Consider the following 20,000-nt stretch of genomic DNA (forward strand, 5'->3'; position numbering starts at 1 on the left):
GTATGGGTGAGTAAGGCATGGCACAAGGTGCAGTATGGGTTAGTAGGGTGTGGGATAAGGTGCAGTATGGGTGAGTAGGGCATGGCACAAGGTGCAGTATGGGTGAGTAGGGTGTGGGATAAAGTGCAGTATGGGTGAGTAGGGCATGGCACAAGGTGCAGTATGGGTGAGTAGGGCATGACACAAGGTGTAGTATGGGTGAGTAGGGTGTGGGATAACGTGCAGTATGGGTGAGTAGGGCATGGCACAAGGTGCAGTATGGCTGAGTAGGGTGTGGGATAAAGTGCAGTATGGGTGAGTAGAGCATGGCACAAGGTGAAGTATGGGGGAGTAGGGTGTGGGATAAAGTGCAGTATGGGTGAGTCGGGCATGGCACAAGGTGCAATATGGTTGAGTAGGGTGTGGGATAAAGTGCAGTATGGGTGAGTAGGGCATGGCACAAGGTGAAGTATGGGTGAGTAGGGTGTGGGATAAAGTGTAGTATGGGTGAATAGCGCATGGCACAAGGTGCAGTATGGGTGAGTAGAGTGTGGGATAAGGTGCAGTATGGGTGAGTAGGGCATGGCACAAGGTGCAGTATGGGTGGGTAGGGCATGGCACAAGGTGCAGTATGGGTGAGTAGAGTGTGGGATAAGTTGCAGGATGGGTGAGTAGGGCATGGCACGAGGTGCAGTATGGGTGACTAGGGTGTGGTATAAGGTGCAGTATGGGTGAGTAGGACGCAGCACAAGGTGCAGTTTGCGTGAATAGGGCATGGCAAAAGGTGCAGTATGTGTGAGTAGGGTGTGTGATAGCGTGCAGTATGGGTGAGTAGGGTGTGGGATAAAGTGCAGTATGGGTGAGTAGGGAATGGCACAAGGTGCATTATGGGTGAGAAGGGCATGGCACAAGGTGCAGTATGGGTGGGTAGGGCATGGCACAAGGTGCAGTATGGGTGAGTAGGGCATGGCACAAGGTGCAGTATGGGTGAGTAGGGTGTGGGGCAAGGTACAGTATGGTTGAGTAGGGCATGGCACAAGGTGCAGTATGGGTGAGTAGGGCATGGCACAAGGTGTAGTATGGGTGAGTAGGGTGTGAGATAAGGTGCAGTATGGGTGAGTAGGGCATGGCACAAGGTGCAGTATGGGTGAGTATGATGTGGGATAAAGTGCAGTGTGGGTGAGTAGGGCATGGCTCAAGGTGCAGTATGGGTGAGTAGGGTGTGGGATAAAGTGCAGTAGGGTGAGTAGGGCATGGCACAAGTTGCAGTATGGGTGATTAGAGTGTGGGATAAGGTGCAGTATGGTTGAGTAGGGCATGGCACAAGGTGCATTATGGGTGAGTAAGGCATGGCACAAGGTGCAGTATGGGTTAGTAGGGTGTGGGATAAGGTGCAGTATGGGTGAGTAGGGCATGGCACAAGATGCAGTATGGGTGAGTAGGGTGTGGGATAAAGTGCAGTATGGGTGAGTAGGGCATGGCACAATGTGCAGTATGGGTGAGTAGAGTGTGGGATAATGTGCAGTATGGGTGAGTAGGGCATGGCACAAGGTGCAGTATGGGTGAGTAGGGCATGGCACAAGGTGCAGTATGGGTGAGTAGAGTGTGGGATAAGGTGCAGTATGGGTGAGTAGGGCATGGCACAAGGTGCAGTATGGCAGAGTAGGGTGTGGGATAAAGTGCAGTATGGGTGAGTAGGGCATGGCACAAGGTGCAGTATGGGTGAGTAGGGTATGGGATAAAGTGCAGTATGGGTGAGTAGGGCATGGCACAAGGTGCAGTATGGGTGAGTAGGGTGTGGGATAAAGTGCAGCATGGGTGAGTAGAACATGGCGCATGGTGCAATATGGGTGAGTAGGGTGTGGGATAAAGTGCAGTATGGGTGAGTAGGGCATGACACAAGGTGCAGTATGGGTGAGTAGGGTGTGGTATAAGGTGCAGAATGGGTGAGTAGGATGCAGCACAAGGTACAGTATGGGTGAATAGGGCATAGCTCAAGGTGCGGTATGCGTGAGTAGGGTGTGGGATAAATTGCAGTATGGGTGAGTAGGGAGTGGGATAAAGTGCAGTATGGGTGAGTAGGGCATGGCACGAGGTGCATTATGGGTGAGTAGGGTGTGGGATAAAGTGCAGTATGGGTGAGTAGGGCATGGCACAAGGTGCAGTGTGGGTGAGTAGAGTGTGGGATAAGGTGCAGTATGGCTGAGTTGGGCATGGCACAAGGTGCAGTATGGGTGAGTAGGGTTTGGGATAAGGTGCAGTATGGTTAAGTAGGATGGCACAAGGTGCAGTATGGGTGAGTTAGACATGGCACAAGGTGCAGTATGGTTAAGTAGAGTTTGGGATAAGGTGCAGTATGGGTGAGTAGGGCATGGCACAAGGTGCAGTATGGGTGAGTAGGGTGTGGGATAAAGTGCAGTATGGGTGAGTAGGGCATGGCACAAGGTGCAGTATGGGTGACTAGGGCATGGCACTATGTGCAGTATGCGTGAGTAGGGTGTTGGATAAAGTGCAGTATGGGTGTGTAGGGTGTGGGATAAAGTGCAGTATGGGTGAGTAGGGCATGGCACAAGGTGCATTATAGGTGAGTAGGCATGGCACATGGTGCAGTATGGGTGGGTAGGGCATGGCACAAGGTGCTGTATGGGTGAGTAGGGCATGGCACAAGGTGCAGTACGAGTGAGTAGGGTGTGGGATAAGGTGCAGTATGGGTGAGTAGGGCATGCCACAAGGTGCAGTATGGGTGAGTAGGGCATGACACAAGGTGTAGTATGGGTGAGTAGGGTGTGGGATAAGGTGCAGTATGGGTGAGTAGGGCATGCCACAAGGTGCAGTATGGGTGAGTAGGGTGTGGGATAAAGTGCAGTATGGGTGAGTAGGGCATGGCACAAGGTGCAGTATGGGTGAGCAGGGTGTGGGATAAAGTGCAGTATGGGTGAGTAGGGCATGGCACAAGGTGCAGTATGGGTGAGTAGGGTGTGGCATAAAGTGCAGTATGGGTGAGTAGGGCATGGAACAAGGTGCAGTATGGGTGAGTAGAGTGTGGGATAAGGTGCAGTATGGGTGAGTAGGGAATGGCATAAGGTGCAGTATGGGTGAGTAGGGCATGGCACAAGGTGCAGTATGGGTGAGTAGGGTGTGGGATATGGTGCAGTATCGGTGAGTAGGGCATGCCACAAGGTGCAGTATGGGTGAGTAGGGTGTGGGATAAAGTGCAGTATGGGTGAGTAGGGCATGGCGCAAGGTGCAGTACGGGTGAGTAGGGTGTGGGATAAAATGCAGTATGGATGAGTAGGGCATGGCACAAGGTGCAGTATGGGTGAGTAGGGTGTGGGATAAGGTGCAGTATGGGTGAGTAGGGCATGGCACAAGGTGCTGTATGGGTGAGTAGGCCATGGCACAAGGTGCAGTATGACTTAGTAGGGTGTGGGATAAAGCACAGTATGGGTGAATAGGGCATGGCACAAGGTGCAGTATGGGTGAGTAGGGTGTGGGATAAAGTGCAGTATGGGTAAGTAGGGCATGGCACAAGGTGCAGTATGGGTGAGTATGGTATGGGATAAAGTGCAGTATAGGTGCGTAGGGCATGGCACAAGGTGCAGTATGGGTGAGTAGGGTGTGGGATAAAGTACAGGATGGGTGAGTAGGGCATGTCACAAGGTGTAGTATGGGTGAGTAGGGTGCGGGATAAAGTGCAATATGGGTGAGTAGGGCATGGCACAAGGTGCAGTATGGGTGAGTAGAGTGTGGGATAAGGTGCAGTATGGGTGAGTGGGGCATGGCACAAGCTGCAGTATGGGTGAGTAGGGCATGGCACAAGGTGCAGTATGGGTGAGTAGAGTGTGGGATAAGGTGCAGTATGGATGAGTAGTGCATGGCACAAGGTGCAGTATGGGTGAGTAGGGCATGGCACAAGGTGCCATATGGGTGAGTGGGGTGTGGGATAAAGTGCAGTATGGGTGAGTAGGGCATGGCACAAGGTGCAGTATGGATGAGTAGGGTGTGAGATAAAGTGCAGTATGGGTGAGTAGGGCATGGCACAAGGTGCAGTATGGATGAGTAGGGTGTGAGATAAAGTGCAGTATGGGTGAGTAGGGCATGGCACAAGGTGCAGTATGGGTGAGTAGAGTGTGGGATAAGGTGCAGTATGCGTGATTAGGGCATGGCACAAGGTGCATTATGGGTTAGTAAGGTGTGGGATAAAGTGCAGTATGGGTGAGTAGGGCATGGCACAAGGTGCAGTATGGGTGAGTAGGGTGTGGGATAAAGTGCAGTTTGGGTGAGTAGGGTGTGGGATAAACTGCAGTATGGGTGAGTAGGGCATGGCACAAGGTGCATTATGGGTGAGTAGGGCATGGGACAAGGTGCACCATTCTTTAATTGGTCTGATTAGAGGTACAACTTATCAGGGGGTGGGTTTGGCATAGTGGCTAAGGTCATTACCTCCTAAACACAAAATACTGGGCTTGATTCTGACCTTTGATTATTAGCTAACCCTAAAATGGCTATTTACAGCACTTAACTTAGTATTCATCTATAAACAAGTACCACCCTGGAGTGGATCTCACCCCTTCCCCATTGGATCAAGCGAACAATGCCATAATCTTGTATTTTTTTTCTCAACTTCTATTTGTTTCCCACTGATAGTATATACATTTGAGATGTATATTTTGGCATATTCCTGAGTGCTGCATTTTTTCCTCTGAAGGCAAAGACCTTCTGCTGCACTACTCATATCTAATGTTAAGTGATGTACTGTTGAAAAGGCATTAATCTTCATATTTTGTGAGCCAGATGCAGGAGATTTCTTTGACATAACAAAGTATTGAAGAACTCAGTTGGTAACAGGGGACAGTGAAGATAGGATTCTTTCGATTTTTATCTGTTGTGTATGACCATGTAGTGATTTGTAGAGCAAAATTCTTACAGCTCCACTCATCTTTAGATCCTTTGTTTCTGTATGAGTCTGGCCTGGTGAATAGTTTCATGTGTGCTTTAACCAGATTAAGGTAGACAATGTCCACAGATAAAGTTTCAATAAGGGTGGTGGCCAGTCTATTCAATACATTTATTGGGTGAAGTGTACAAGATCTCTCACAAAGCTGCACTCGCTAAGGCTTTATGTGGTAACATTAGTACATGCTATGCTGACTGCATCCATTATCTTGCTGTATGATACATTTGTGAGCTGAAGTGTACAAGATCTCTCACAAAGCTGCACTGGCTAAGGATTTATGTGGAAGCCTTAGTATGTGCCATGCTGACTGCCATCATCACCTTGCTGTATGATACGTTTGTGAGGTGAAGTTTACAAGATCTGTCACAAAGCTGCACTGGCTAAGGCTTTATGTGGCAGCCTTAGTATGTGCTGGGCTGACTGCCTCCATCACCTTGCTATGATACATTTGTGAGGTGAAGTGTACAAGATCTCTCACAAAGCTGCACTGGCTAAGGCTTTATGTGGCAGCCTTAGTACGTGCCGCGCTGACTGCCTCCATCACCTTGCTATGATACATTTGTGAGGTGAAGTGTACAAGATCTCTCACAAAGCTGCACTGGCCAAGGCTTTATGTGGTAGCATTAGTACATGCCGTGCTGACTGCCTCCATCACCTTACTGTACGATACATTTGTGAGCTGAAGTATACAAGATCTCTCACAAAGCTGCACTGGCTAAGACTTTATGTGGCAGCCTTAGTATGTGCCATGCTGACTGCCTCCATCACCTTGTTGTATGATACATTTGTGAAGTAAAGTGTACAAGATCTCTCACAAAGCTGCACTGGCTAAGGCTTTATGTGGCAGCCTTAGTATGTGCATGCTGACTGCCACCATCACCTTGCTGTATGATACGTTTGTGAGGTGAAGTGTACAAGATCTGTCACAAAGCTGCACTGGCCAAGGCTTTATGTGGCATTCAGTATATGCCATGCTGACTGCCTCCATCACCTTGCTGTACGATATGTTTGTGAGATGAAGTGTATAAGATCTGTCACAAAGCTGCACTGGCTTAGGCTTTATGTGACAGCCTTAGTATGTGCCATGCTGACTGCCTCCATCACCTTGCTCTACGATACATTTGTGAGGTGAATTGTACAAGATCTGTCACAAAGCTGTACTGGCTAAGGTTTTATGTGGCAGCATTAGTACGTGCCATGCTGACTGCCTCCATCACCTTGCTGTACGATATGTTTGTAAGGTGAAGTGTATAAGATCTCTCACTAAGCTGCATTGGCTAAGGCTTTATGTGGCAGCCTTAGTACATGCTGCGCTGACATCCTCCATCACCTTGCTGTATGGTACATTTATTAGGTGAAGTGTACAAGATCTGTCACAAAGCTGCACTGGCTAAGGCTTTATGTGGCAGCCTCAGTACATGCCTTGCTGACTGCCTCCATCACCTTGCACAATATGTTTGTGAAGCTGATTTGTCTATATTTGCTGGAGCCTTTAGAAGGGCCCTCCTTGTAGTGTGGGATTACAGTAGCCTCTTCCCAGATATCAGGGAGGTGGCCAGTTTTAATGCTTTATTAAGAAACATGCATGAGGAGGGATTCTAGAGTATTTCTGATTTCACGTTAGGCTGTCTCATATCTCATTTGATCTCATGGAACTGTCATTTTTTACCTTAACTGATGACTGATGTGACCACTTTTGAAGTACTTTTGAGTGGAATCATGTTGCAGGTAGGAAACATAGAAGGAGTTTGACTTTGTTACCTGATGTTTGTTGCAAACTGTTTGCAGGTATGCCAGTTAGCTCCCCCTAACCGTGAAACCACAACTATGTAGAATTATTCACAAAGTCCCTATGCAAACACGTGAATGACTGCATAGAGACTGATGTACCTACCAGAAGTAAATCCAAAAGAAACATTCAAAACAAGCCCCACTAATGAATTCCTCACCAAACCAAGGTATGTAATAAAAGAAAAAAAAAACTTCATGGCCAAAATCAGGAAGAGCAAGTCCCTTAAAGACAAGTGATCTCTTAATTAATTAATTAATTAATTAATTAATTAATTAATTAATTAATTAATTTTACATTTGTTGACCGGTTTGTCCGACTGAACTAAGTAGCCCTTTTTCAGCTCCACATGTTCTACAGATTATAATTTACAAAAATAAGTAAACAATCAACAACTGGTTTAGAGAAAATATTCATAGCTTCATAGGTAGGTACTAGGCTATTGGCCCTAAGGCCTACATAAGCCTAGCCAAAAAGGTACCACGGCTTTTGCCTCCCAAGAAAATTATTTTCCTGTGCCACTGTTGAGCAGAGCCACAGAAGTGATACCCGGGGTGAATTTCCTATTTCCCATCCAATCATCAAGATTTTTCTTGAAGAGTGCTAATGAAGAGCTTTGCTTGATATAGATAGGTAGTTTGTTCCAGAGTATGGGAAATCGCTGAGACAGGAATCTATCCCTCCAGCATGTTCTGTTTATTGTGGTGACAACGTTTAGATCCCTAGAGCATGTAGCTTGGAGGGATTGGGATTTCTTTAAATGGAGCATGTCCAACAGCTCTGGGCTTGACATAGCTTTGTATGTTAGGCAGAGATCACTTCTGAGTAGGCGATATGCGAAGGAGTAAAGCTGGAGATTTTTGAGATGGTCTGCATACTGTTTGAGGCCAGTAATCCTCTTTGTGAGGTATTTCTGTGGTCTTTCCAGTTGTTGTAGATGTCTTGTAAGGTACATACCAAAAGGGGCATTGTACTCTATAATGGGTCTAATGAGTGATGAGTAGAGGGGAACAATGACCTCTTTTTTCCTGGATGAGAAACCTTTTGTGATGAGGTGTGCCACGTAGAAGGATTTCCTGATTACTGTGGTGATGTGATTATCAAAGGAGAGACTACTGTCCACCTGTGTCCCAAGGTCTCATCACACTTTCAGTGTTAAGTTTACTACCGCCTATGTGGTAGTTCATGGGTACAGAGTTTTTACCAAAGGGGATGACAATGCACATTCTGGCATTGAGCTTGAGGCCATGGCTTTGACACCAGGCATTTGTCTCAGTGAGGCCCTTTTGTAGGGTATCCACATCATTAGAAGTTTTGATTATGGCTCCTAGTTTGCAGTCATCCACGAACTTCATTAGCCAAAGACCGTCTGTGTTACCCTGTCCTTCAGAGAAGTAGATATCAAACAGCAGAGGACCCAGGACTGAACCCTGTGGTACTCCACTTGTCACTGGTCTGAAGTCGGATTTGGAGTCTGCTACATTCACAGTGTGGGTTGTGTCCATGAGCCAGCTGGCAACCCATCTTGTGACATAGGGATGTATACCTAGTTTAGTGAGTTTATCTAAAATTCCAGAGTGGGGGGTGGTGTTGAAAGCCTTGGCAAGATCTAGATAGGCTGTGTGAACCACCTTACCCTCATCTACGGCTTTGGTGACTGCTTCAAAGAAGTCTATCAGGTTTAGGAGACATGATCTTCCTTTTGCAAACCTGAACTGGGTGGGGTTCAGAGTTTGGAGATAATCAATGTCTTTGTTTATAAGTTCCATGATGATACGTTCCATGGCCTTGCAGACCAGGCTCATCAGGCTAATGGGACGGTAGTTCCTGGGGTCCGTGGTGGCTATCCCTTTGTGAAGTGGGATAACCATTGCTGTGCGCCATTCAGTTGGCACAAAGCCTGAGGTGAGACTATGACTGAACATGGTACTTAGGTGGGGTGCCAGTTTGCTCTGTAGTTCATGCAGAATGTGGCCTGGGATGTTGTCAGGTCCCATGAATGCTGTGTCCTTGGCTTTGGAGAGTGTGGTTTTTACCTGTGCAGCCATGATTACAGGAAATTTGCATTCTTCTGGTATAGAGATGGGTCTTTTAGGAGGTGAGAGTGGGGTAAAGTTGGCACTGAACCTATCTGCCAGGATGTTGGCAATATCAGTTGGTTCTGTATATTTAGTGCCATTGTGCTGTAACTCAGAGCAGATCTGAGTGTTGCCATTGAGATTCTTGACATAGCTATAGAATGCTTTATGGTTGTCTTTAGAATCAATGGCAATTTTGTTTTTGTAACTAGCTTTGGAGGATTTTATGAGGGATCTCGGCTTCTTACTGAGGCTGACCACGGAGTTCCTCCAATCATGGGATTTTACTCTTTTTTGCAACCATTTCTTTCTTCTGTTGTAGAGTTTGTTTATGGCAGAGGACCACTAGATTGGCTTCAATTTTTGGAGGATAGCCTCTTAGTTCTGTTAGGGATAGCATGATCCATGCACTCATGTAAGTTCTTATAAAGTGCAATTGTGTAGGATTCAGCAGTCATACCTCTATTGTCCATCTGCATGGGTGTCGTGAAGGTTGCCACTTCTGTCTTAAGAAGCGTGAAGTTGGCTTTGGAGAAATTTTTTACAGTAGTTTCCCTAATGGGGGGTGGGGATGGGATGTGGATGTCTAGGGTGATTAACTTGTGGTCAGATCTGACCAATGAGGAATTGACCTTTGGTGTGGAATACCGGTCACCCATGTTGGTAATGACCAGGTCTAGGATATTGCTGCCCCTGGTGGGGGTGTGGATAAGTTGATCCAAGGCCTTGGAATTTGTGAATTCCAGAAAACTTTGAGCTAAAGAGTCAGTACATACTTAGTTTTCCCAGTTAATGGTGGGGTAGTTGAAATCACCCATTATTAGGGTGTTGAGTTGTACCCTAATATTTTCCAGTGTATCTAGAAATGAGGAGTGGGAATCCTGGGGCATGGTGGGGGATCTGTAGCAAGCTACAATTTGGATTGCAGTGTTGCCCAGAGTTAGTTGCACTTGGATAATCTCGGATGCATTACGCTGAGCAACTAGCCTGGAAGTGTGGGTATCCTTAATAAATATGGACATGCCTCCGCCTTTTGTGTTTTGGTCCAGGTTAGGTGACGGAAAGGTGTGGTATGAATTATAGCCTGGTAATGCAGGGGTGTTCTCTGGAGCCTTGAACCAGGTCACTGCACAGATGTTGATGTTTTCCATTTTAAGGAGTGCCTTGAGTGAGTGCATTTTGAGGTTTAGACTTCTAGCATTAAGTAGCATTACCCTCAGATTTTGCTTGCTTGTACCTGTTACGGTGGTGAATTTGTCATTTGAACCTTGCCTAAAAACGGCACTATAGGGGTGGCAAGAGCCTTTGCCAGTATCCGGAATCCTAAGGGCGACAGGTGCAGGCCATCTCTGGAAAAGCATCGTGGTCTGTCGATCATGTCATCCCTGGCAGACAGATACTGGATCCCCTTAGAATGACACCAGAAACTTAGCCAATTGTTGAAGTCAATCATTTTGTCCTTGTACTGTGGTAACATTCTGGGTGATGGCAGGATGCTTTTCAGGGCTAGGGTCATACCTGACTGGGCTACAAGATCGGAGAGCTCCTCTATTTACACCAACATGGACAATGACGGAGTCATATTTATACTCGTTGTGGAGTGACCTGAGTGCGTGTATTATGTGACGGATCCTGGCACCTGACAGGCAGCTGAAAGTAACTTTCTCCTTGTTTAGCCTGATGAGTGGAACATCAGTGTACCTGAATATAGAGTCACCTATGACTAAAGTGTTGGGTACGTTGTTTTGACTTATGGGCTGTGGTTGAGTGCACACTGAGTTTGTGGGCTATGTATCATTTGGGTTGTGTTGGGGGGGGTGGAGGTTGTGTGCATTTCTGCTTTGGAGGGCTCTGTTGCTTGGGCAGATTTTTATTGAGAGCCTCCGTGAATGTAAGTGTGTGTTTTGTGTTTCTATGTGTGTGTTTTGGTCGTGTAGGTTTTGAGGGACTATGTGATGAGTGTGGTGTGGTGCAAGTGTTTACCTTCTCCTCTTAATTGTCTAGTCCAGTCTTGGGTGGAGAGAGCTTTGCTTCCAGTTTCAAAGTAACACGTACATAAAAAACAAGGATTTACTACAGTAAACTAATCATGTCTGTCCTCTTTAGAATCCTACATCATTCAGAAGGACTAACAATAGTTTTGTCACCAGACATAACATCTTACATTATGCAGATAAGAATGTATGTAATGTGCCTAGGACAGAGAAGTTAATGTGAGACAAGGTCTAGAAAGTTAGAGAAAGTTACATATTTGGGAGCAGATAGAATGTGCAGTTAGGGTTGATAAGCTGTTTAAGGGGGGTGGGTACAGAGGCAGGTCCATTGGCTTAACAGGTATTCCTTAGTGGCTGGCTTGAATTGACTAAGTTGCCTGAGTGACCTGATCTTTAGTGGGAGTTTGTTCCAGACCTTGGAAGGATTATAGCTATAGAAAATACATCCATTTTTAGTTTTAGGTTTGTGGATTTGTACCAGATCTAGGTTGGAGCTCTGGAGGGATTTAGCAGGTGAATAGTGAGAGATGACAGATGATTGGGTAGGACAGTAAGAAGGCTGATAAGGGATGGAGTGGATGATCTGGAGTTGAGGGAGAAGAAGCTAGTGAGGTAGTTCTAGACATTTAAGGTGTTTGAGTGAGAGACAGTGATGTGACTTGTAAGTCTGATGGGCTGCAAAATGTTGTAGGTAGATTCAGGTTTTGCAAGGAGTATGCAGTTGAGACAAGTAAGAATTTGAGAGCCATATCATGGACTGGGTAGGAGGTAGGCATAAGAGAGAGTTACTTTAGCTTCACTGGTGAGAAACTTTTTGTTGCGGTAGAGGAGCCCTAGTGTCTGATGAGTTTTCTAGATACCGTTGTTAATGTGTAGATCAAATTTAAGTTGGTCATCAATGATGACACCATGGAGTTTAGTGCTAGTTTCCACCTCGAAGTGTGTGTTATTGAGGGACATGATTGTGAAAGTGGATTTAACGTGGTTGTAGGTTTTAGGAAGAAAAAGCAGTAGGTTAGTTTTTTGGGGTTAAGGATAAGCTGGTTATCAGAAAGCCAGTTTTCTGCTGAGTTAAAGGAAGTCTGTGTTGTAGAGATGAGTTTGGAGGGAGAGTCAGCAGTAGTGATGATGACAGTAGAGTCATCAGCATGTAGGACAAGTGATGACTGATGACAGGAAGATTAAAGAAGATTAGTGAAGATGTTGAAAAGTAGTGGACCATGGATGGAACCCTGAGGGACACCCATTTTAACTGGGAGAAGAGGGGAGAGTGCAGATTGCCACTTCACTGCTTGAAATGTTTCAGTGACGTAGCTGGAAAACCATCCAACAGTAGCAGGTGAGAAGTTAAGGTTGGTTAGTTTGTGCAGAAGGAGAGGATGAGAAATGGTGTTGAAAGCTTTAAAGAGATCTAAGAATAGGCAGGAGACAAGTTTGTTGTTATCTCCGGCAAGGGATATAGTATCAAGGAATGGTAGTAAGGCAGTAGTAGTACTATGCTTTGGTCTAAAGCTATGTTAAGTAGGTGTGAGCAGATTTTCAGAGAGTAGGTAGTGCATAACGTTTATGTATACATTTTTCTAGAACTTTAGAGAGAGGAGAGAGGAGAGAGGATGAGAATTGGTCTAAAATTAGTGATGTCTGAGGAGTTACCTCTTTTATGTAACTACATGTATACAACTAAACAAGAAACTAAGAGGTCTAATTAAGTCTAACAAGGCCAGCTATGACGTCAGGATGCCTTGCAGCCTAAGGACAATCATAAGGCCTTCTTCTGCTATGTCTGGAACCTTAAATTAACACACACAGCAATGTGCTGAACTAGTGGTGAATGGTACCACCTTCAATGAACAGGATGACATAACAAATCTCCTGGTTAATAAATACAGCTTAAACATCAACCGCCACTCCCTCCCAGGTTCATTTAGGTAAAATCCCCTCTAACATACTTTCACAACAATTAGCAGGGACCAGGTGCTGGCAGAACTTGCTAAAGCCAAGAACACCATCTCTATGTGTCCTGCAACATCCCTGGTTGCCTTGTGAACAGTTTAAAACACAACATATCAGGACCACTTGAGGGAATCTTCAGTTACAGCCTTGAAACAAGGCAACATTCTAGGTAAATGGAGGATTGCAGGAGTCATTCCCTCCATGAGGGCAAACCATCAACTGTCTCAAGTAACTGCAAACTCATCAGTCTAATGGGCCTAATATACAAAGCCATGGAAAAAATTATCATGGAAATGATAAACAAGAACATTGATAACTTACAGACACTGGGCCCATCCCAATGTGGCTTTGTTAATGGAAGATCATGCCTACTTACCTTGGTAGACTTTTTTGAGAGGGTCACTGAGGCAATAGATAAGAGTAAAACACTGCACACTGCGTATCTTGACCTAGCCAAGGCATTCGATACAATATAAGGACAGCGGCCCACAGGATAATGGATCCACTAGATAAGAGTAAAACACTGCACACTGCGTATCTTGACCTAGCCAAGGCATTCGATACAATATAAGGACAGCGGCCCACAGGATAATGGATCCACAAATGATCTCCAGCCACAAAGTCCTAAAAAACTTGTTTAATAAAGGCTTTGACTCAAAATTCCATAAAACACAATGTAAACACAGTATAGTTAAGCGCTTTCACCCAGTCCAAATACCAGGCTTCATCAGAACCCTTAACATTGTGTTCAAGCAGTTTAAATAAGATAATTACAACATGTGACAGCTCTTCCCCACCAATGAAATAAATACACACATCCCCTTTTTTAAAAAGATACACATAAAAAACTTTTTATATTTGTTCATTTTAAAAACAAAATGAAATTAATTCATTCAAATCTATGCATACTCGTATCAACAGCTGTGCAAAATGAATCAAAATATAAATATGTAAATATTTGAAAGCTGTGTATAATATGTGCATAAAATAATGCAAAGGTGTACAATTTATAATCTAGCAGCTCTTAATTTTAAAACACTGGTAATATTAATGTTGTCATTGAGTCCCGAGGCTCTCCCAGCATCTAATCTGAGTTACCAAAGCAACTCCTTGTACTCCAGGCTGGATTCCCAACTACCACCCCGGGGGTCCAAACAAACCTGCTCCAATACAAAAAACTTAATATCCATATTTGTACAGGTTTGAGAAGGCATTAGTATCTTTCCCTCCACTACCCTCATACATGTGTTCATAAATTCTCCTGTTCAAATGCCTTTCTGTTTTCCCTACATAAAAACTCGAGCACTTCATACACATGCCAAGTATACTACGCCCTTGGTCCTACAGTTGAAATATTGGGAAGCTTGAATGTTAAATCTCCTAGACAGAATATATAGAGACCCCTGGTTAATTATATAGCAACATTGATGGCAGGCACCATATTTGTACGTACCTTTCTTAACCCTTCCTTGTCTACCCTGCAAATCTAACCCTCTTTCCATACGTTCCTTGAGATTCGTGTCTCTCTTCCTTACAAAATGGGGATGGACAGGTAGAAAACCGGAAATGTCATCATTCACCTTTAACACCGGCCAGTATTTTGTAATAATTCTTTCCACTTCAGGTGATGACAATGAACAAGTATGTAGAAAGGCACCTTCTTTCTTAGACACCTTGGAGGAACATTTACCAAGCTCCAATCCCCCACTTCCTAATAAAGGGAAAACATTTTTGTCCCTATTCTCTGTCACTTCCCTAACTACGTTCTCAATAAGTTTTTTAGGATAACCCCTCTCTACAAAAAGTGTAGTAATAAATTCCACTTCTTCCAAAACCTGTTTCCTTAGGCTTGTCATTCTTCAGGCCCTGATCATGTGACCCTTTACTATCCCCTTTTTGGTAAAAAGGATGTCCGCTGTCAAAATGCAAATAAGCACTCAAAAAGGTGGAGACACCCTTCCTCATAATCTTTGTGTATTGTAACATCCAAGTAGTCTAAGCGGTCTTCATTCACATTCGAAGTAAAAGTCAAAACTCAGTAGACTCATTAAAGTAACAAAAAAATTCTTCTAATTTCTCTTTCGACCCTTTCCATAATAGACAAATATAATCTAAAAATCTTGTATATTTACTAATATAGTTAATCCAATCAGTCTGTAATATAAATTTTCGTTCCCAAAAATATAATACACAATTGGCGTATAAGGGGGCACAAGGTGCCCCCATAGCTACTCCTTTCTTTTGATGATAATATTCTCCATTAAAGTAAATAAAATTGTTCCTAAGAACAGTTTCAGTAAATTCTATAATAAAATTAATGGTGTTGTTATCCAAGCCTGATTCAGTAGTGAGTATTTCAGAAAACCATTCTAAACCCGTCTCATGGGGGATGCTTGGAAATAATTCCACAACATCTATAGTGACCATAAGTATATCTTTATCATATTTATCCTTACTCATTCCCTTCAAGAATTCCCATGAGTCCTTACAAATGTGTGCTATTGAAGCAACAAAGTCTTTTACTTTCAAATCTGCAAAGGTAGCCAAAGGTTCAGTAATCCCACCTGCACCTGCTACTATGGGCCTAAACTTGATATTACTAATTCCTTTATTTGTCTTAGAAGTGCCAAAAATTATCGGTATTCTTGATTTGTCCACATATAGAAAATTGTATAATTTCTCATTCATGCTCCCTTGCAGTAAATGATCTAACAAATAATATTTAATTTTAGCATAAGCTATATTTATCTCATTTCGAAAAACTAATGCATATTGTTCCGTATCCTGTAAAATGTTGTGCATTTACATGTCATAGTCTACAGTATACATCAACACCATGCCTCCCCCCTTATCGGGTTTCATGACCTTACACTTCTTTTCGTTCAAATACCTTAAAGTATTTCTTATTATATTAACTAATTGTTGGTCAAAGAGTCAAAGGCCAAACTGCTGTCTACATATGTTCCCAGATCTCTTACTGCTGGATCACATATTAGGGGTGTTTTATTCATGAACTAATTAACTTGGGTTGACAGTTTTCCAAAGGCCATTATAATGCCTTTTTTGGAATTGAACTTTAGGCCACTTCAGAAAAATTATCACTCCGGCCTTCCTTAAAAATGAATTGCCTAATTTCATTCTCCACAAGCTCCTCAAATATTTTCAAGAATGGGTGAGTGGGGGGATTAAATGTACTCCTCCTTGACAATCCCGTTGGGAGTGTTCCAGGCCTTTGAATATGATGTTCAAATTCAATTGCCTGATAAACAATTTTAAGTCAATAATAGCATTCACCAATAGGTAGTGGAGGATTGGAGCTTGGTAAATGTTCCTCCAAGGTGTCTAAGAAAGAAGGTGCCTTTCTACATACTTTTTCATTGACATCCCCTGAAGTGGAAAGAATTATTACAAAGTATTGGCCAGTGTTAAGGGTGAATGATGACATTTCTGGTTTTCTACCTGTCCATCCCCATTTTGTAAGGAAGAGAGAAACAAATCTCAAGGAATGTATGGAAAGAGGGTTAGATTTGCAGGGCAGACAAGGAAGGGTTAAGAAAGGTACGTAGAAATGTGGTGCCTGCCATCAATGTTGCTATATAATTAACCAGGGGTCTCTATATATTCTGTCTAGGAGATTTAACATTCAAGCTTTCCAATATTTCAACTGTAGGACCAAGGGGGTAGTATACTTAGGCATGTGTGTGAAGTGCTCAAGTTTTTCTGCAGGGAAAACGGAAAGGCATTTGAACAGGGGAATTTATGAACACATGTATGAGGGTAGTGGAGGGAAAGATACTAATGCCTTCTCAAACCTGTACAAATATGGATATTACGTTTTTTGTATTGGAGCAGGTTTGTTTGGACCCCCGGGGTGGTAGTTGGGAATCCAGCCTGGAGTACAAGGAGTTGCTTTGGTAACTCAGATTAGATGCTGGGAGAGCCTCGGGACTCAATGACAACATTAATATTACCAGTGTTTTAAAATTAAGAGCTGCTAGATTATAAATTGTACACCTTTGCATTATTTTATGCACATATTATACACAGCTTTCAAATATTTACATATGTATATTTTGATTCATTTTTCACAGCTGTTGATACGAGTATGCATAGATTTGTATTAATTTCATTTTGTTTTTAAAATGAACAAATATAAAAAGTTTTTTATGTGTATCTTTTTAAAAACGGGGATGTATGTATTTATTTCATTGGTGGGGAAGAGCTGTCACATGTAATTATCTTATTTAAACTGTCTGAACACAATGTTAAAGGTTCTGATGAAGCCTGGTATTTGGACTGGGTGAAAGCGCTTAACTATACAGTGTTTACATTGTGTTTTATGGAATTTTGAGTCGAAGCCTTTAGTAAACAAGTTTTTTAGGACTTTGTGGCTGGAGATTGTTTGTGGATCCATTATCCTGTGGGCCAGTGTCCTTGTCTTGGTTTGCTGCTTGTGTTACTACTTTTGGTGTTCCTAGTGATTTGATACAATATCCCACTCATGCATTGTTGACAAGCTGAATGTAAACCACCAAAGAAAAGAAACCAGTGAATAACAGCTCTACTTTCCTGAGTAAAATTTATTCCACAATACAAATTTCTCTAGAGCCTCGGCCACAGCCTTTAAAGGTTTCTCACCCGGAGTTCAGGGCATGAGTATCATGTCCTACACTGACAGCCTTTAAAGGTTTCTCACCCGGAGTTCAGGGCGTGAGTATCATGTCCTACACTGACAGCCTTTAAAGGTTTCTCACCCGGAGTTCAGGGCGTGAGTATCATGTCCTACACTGACAACCTTTAAAGGTTTCTCACCCGGAGTTCAGGGCGTGAGTATCATGTCCTACACTGACAGCCTTTAAAGGTTTCTCACCCGGAGTTCAGGGCGTGAGTATCATGTCCTACACTGACAGCCTTTAAAGGTTTCTCACCCGGAGTTCAGGGCGTGAGTATCATGTCCTACACTGACTGCCTAAACGTTCTGTGTCTATATTCAGTCTGCTACAGGCTGCTAAGAGGGAATCTTTGCCTGCTTAACAGGGCTTTCTCAGACCCAGCCCTGATGGATCTGTTTGTACATGTGCAAAGCAAACAGCACCAGAAACACTAGATCCAGTGATCTGATCTTCAATTGTAACATAAAGAGAACTTGCTGGAGAGACAGATATGTATCCCCAAGGATCCCTGCACTATGAAATAGGCTCCCCATGCATGTAAAACAGAATTCATCCCTGACCCTTTTCAAATGAAACCTTAACAATTGGATGGGAAATTGTAAATGTACACCCAGTCTGGCCCCCATGTCCCTTATGGACAAATGTTGTGAATAAGAAAAGTATTATCTTAACTAATACCCCCTGAAAATACCTTAGTTACTTCACTACTGACATGACACCCATATAGACGCCCATGATACTTGGGGCCTGAATGTGTTTGGGGTGTGCGTCTAGGCTCAAAAGGGCCTTAGTGGTTGTTACTCTAATAACAACATGTTGATTCAAATCACAATATTTCTTTTCCTTCCCCTTCTTTTTTCTGACATGCTTGTAACAACAACTGTCCGAGGTGCAAATGGGCAGGTATCAATGGGGTGCAAGTGGGCAAGTGTCAATGGGATGCAAGTGCATTAACAGTGCTGATGTATGAAGTCGGGATAATCCAGCTTCATAACTGAATGTCAATATTGCATTCGCAGTTATTCCTAAAACTTGCAGTTGTAGTAAGGAACTTGGCTAATGTGCTACAGTAACATGAATGTGGGGAGACATGTTTTTTCTTTGCTCCACAACATTAAGTAGAGCAGGTGCCAGTTTGCAGAACTGTGTCGGGTGCCATGTGACCTAAATCTGGTTGTGTATAAGACACTGTTATAATCGTGTAGTGACGGTAAGTTTTAAATCAAAGGAAACTTTGTTTCTGTTCATTGTATCAGTGGGCTCCTTATAGATGGCCATGCCTTTCATTTTGTTGCATTGAGTTTACTAAAATTCAAAGACTTTGCACACTCTCTTTTATTATTTTAATGATTTGCTGATTTCATAACTGTACCCTTTAGTCTTATCAGAAAATTTTCCACTCTATTTATGCCTGATGGGAACGACTTTATCTCTGTAGTTGTTTCAAGTGCTGATGATGGCTGCAGATAATTTGCTGATAGGTTACGAACGAGCCCTGATATATCATCCCAGTTAACTTACACCAGATGGTTCGGGGCAACATAGCTGTCACTTGAAAAATCCTTAAAGATGCCTTCATTTTTATTAGGTTTGGTTTAGTTTATAAGAAGAATGTCACAGCAATGGGGTCAGTATAAAAAGGGGGACGGGCAACATTTAACTTAAAATACTCAGCTGGCATGTTTGTCATTCGCCTATATGTTTCTACCTTTTTTAGGCATTTTTCCATCCGCACAGGGTAGTTAATGCTTATAAGTCTAACAGACTTTGCTTCTGATTATTGACTAAGGCACAGTTTTCTTAATTGTTGGAGGGATAATTCAGATCATTAAGCAGAAAAGCATTTTCCATTACAGAAAAGGATATAAGCTTATCAGGGAAGTCCTTATTTACTTAACGTGACATTGAAAGGATGCAATAAAACAAAACAGAATTGTACTTTGTGCTATGCTGATTGCGGGGTACTTTATGGTCACAATTCTATTAACCTGTTTTTGAAAGACTGAGAGGACAGAGCTTTAGATCACATGTCTATAATATCACATACTGAGATCCCCTCAAAGTTTAGAGGTATGGGATTACTAATGGGGAAAGGTAATGAATGATGAAGGGTTGCGTACCAGGGAGATGACCAAAATGGAGAAGAAGGCACAATTCACTCCACAGTACTTTCTGTTTTCAGCTAGTAGTACAGTAGTACATGTGTATTAAGGCTTTGAGACTGTAGGTTAAAATAGCAAAATGTTATTTTGTAGCTGACAGCTTAAAGACTGCTGATTTATAGGTTTAATGTTTCTTTAGCACTAAAATTCACCCACCAGAGTGAACAAACAAAGACTCAAATCATGCATGCAGTTTATAGTTGTGAAATGTTGATGGTGTGTAAAAAACAAGGAAACAACAAACATTTTTCAGAGTTTGGGGCAGAGAGTGTTATGCAATGTTTGCATGCAAGACAGCCAAGATCCTGTTAGAAACAAACAGTGGCAGAGAATAATGTTTTCATATTCAGCCAAAGAGCTCATCCGGTGCTTACCTCACCAGCAAAATGATCTCACGTGGTAATGCTGCAGGGAT

The sequence above is a fragment of the Protopterus annectens genome, chromosome 9.part0 (assembly GCF_019279795.1).
Source record: "Protopterus annectens isolate FY-2018-M chromosome 9.part0, PAN1.0, whole genome shotgun sequence".
Taxonomy (NCBI): domain Eukaryota; kingdom Metazoa; phylum Chordata; order Ceratodontiformes; family Protopteridae; genus Protopterus; species Protopterus annectens.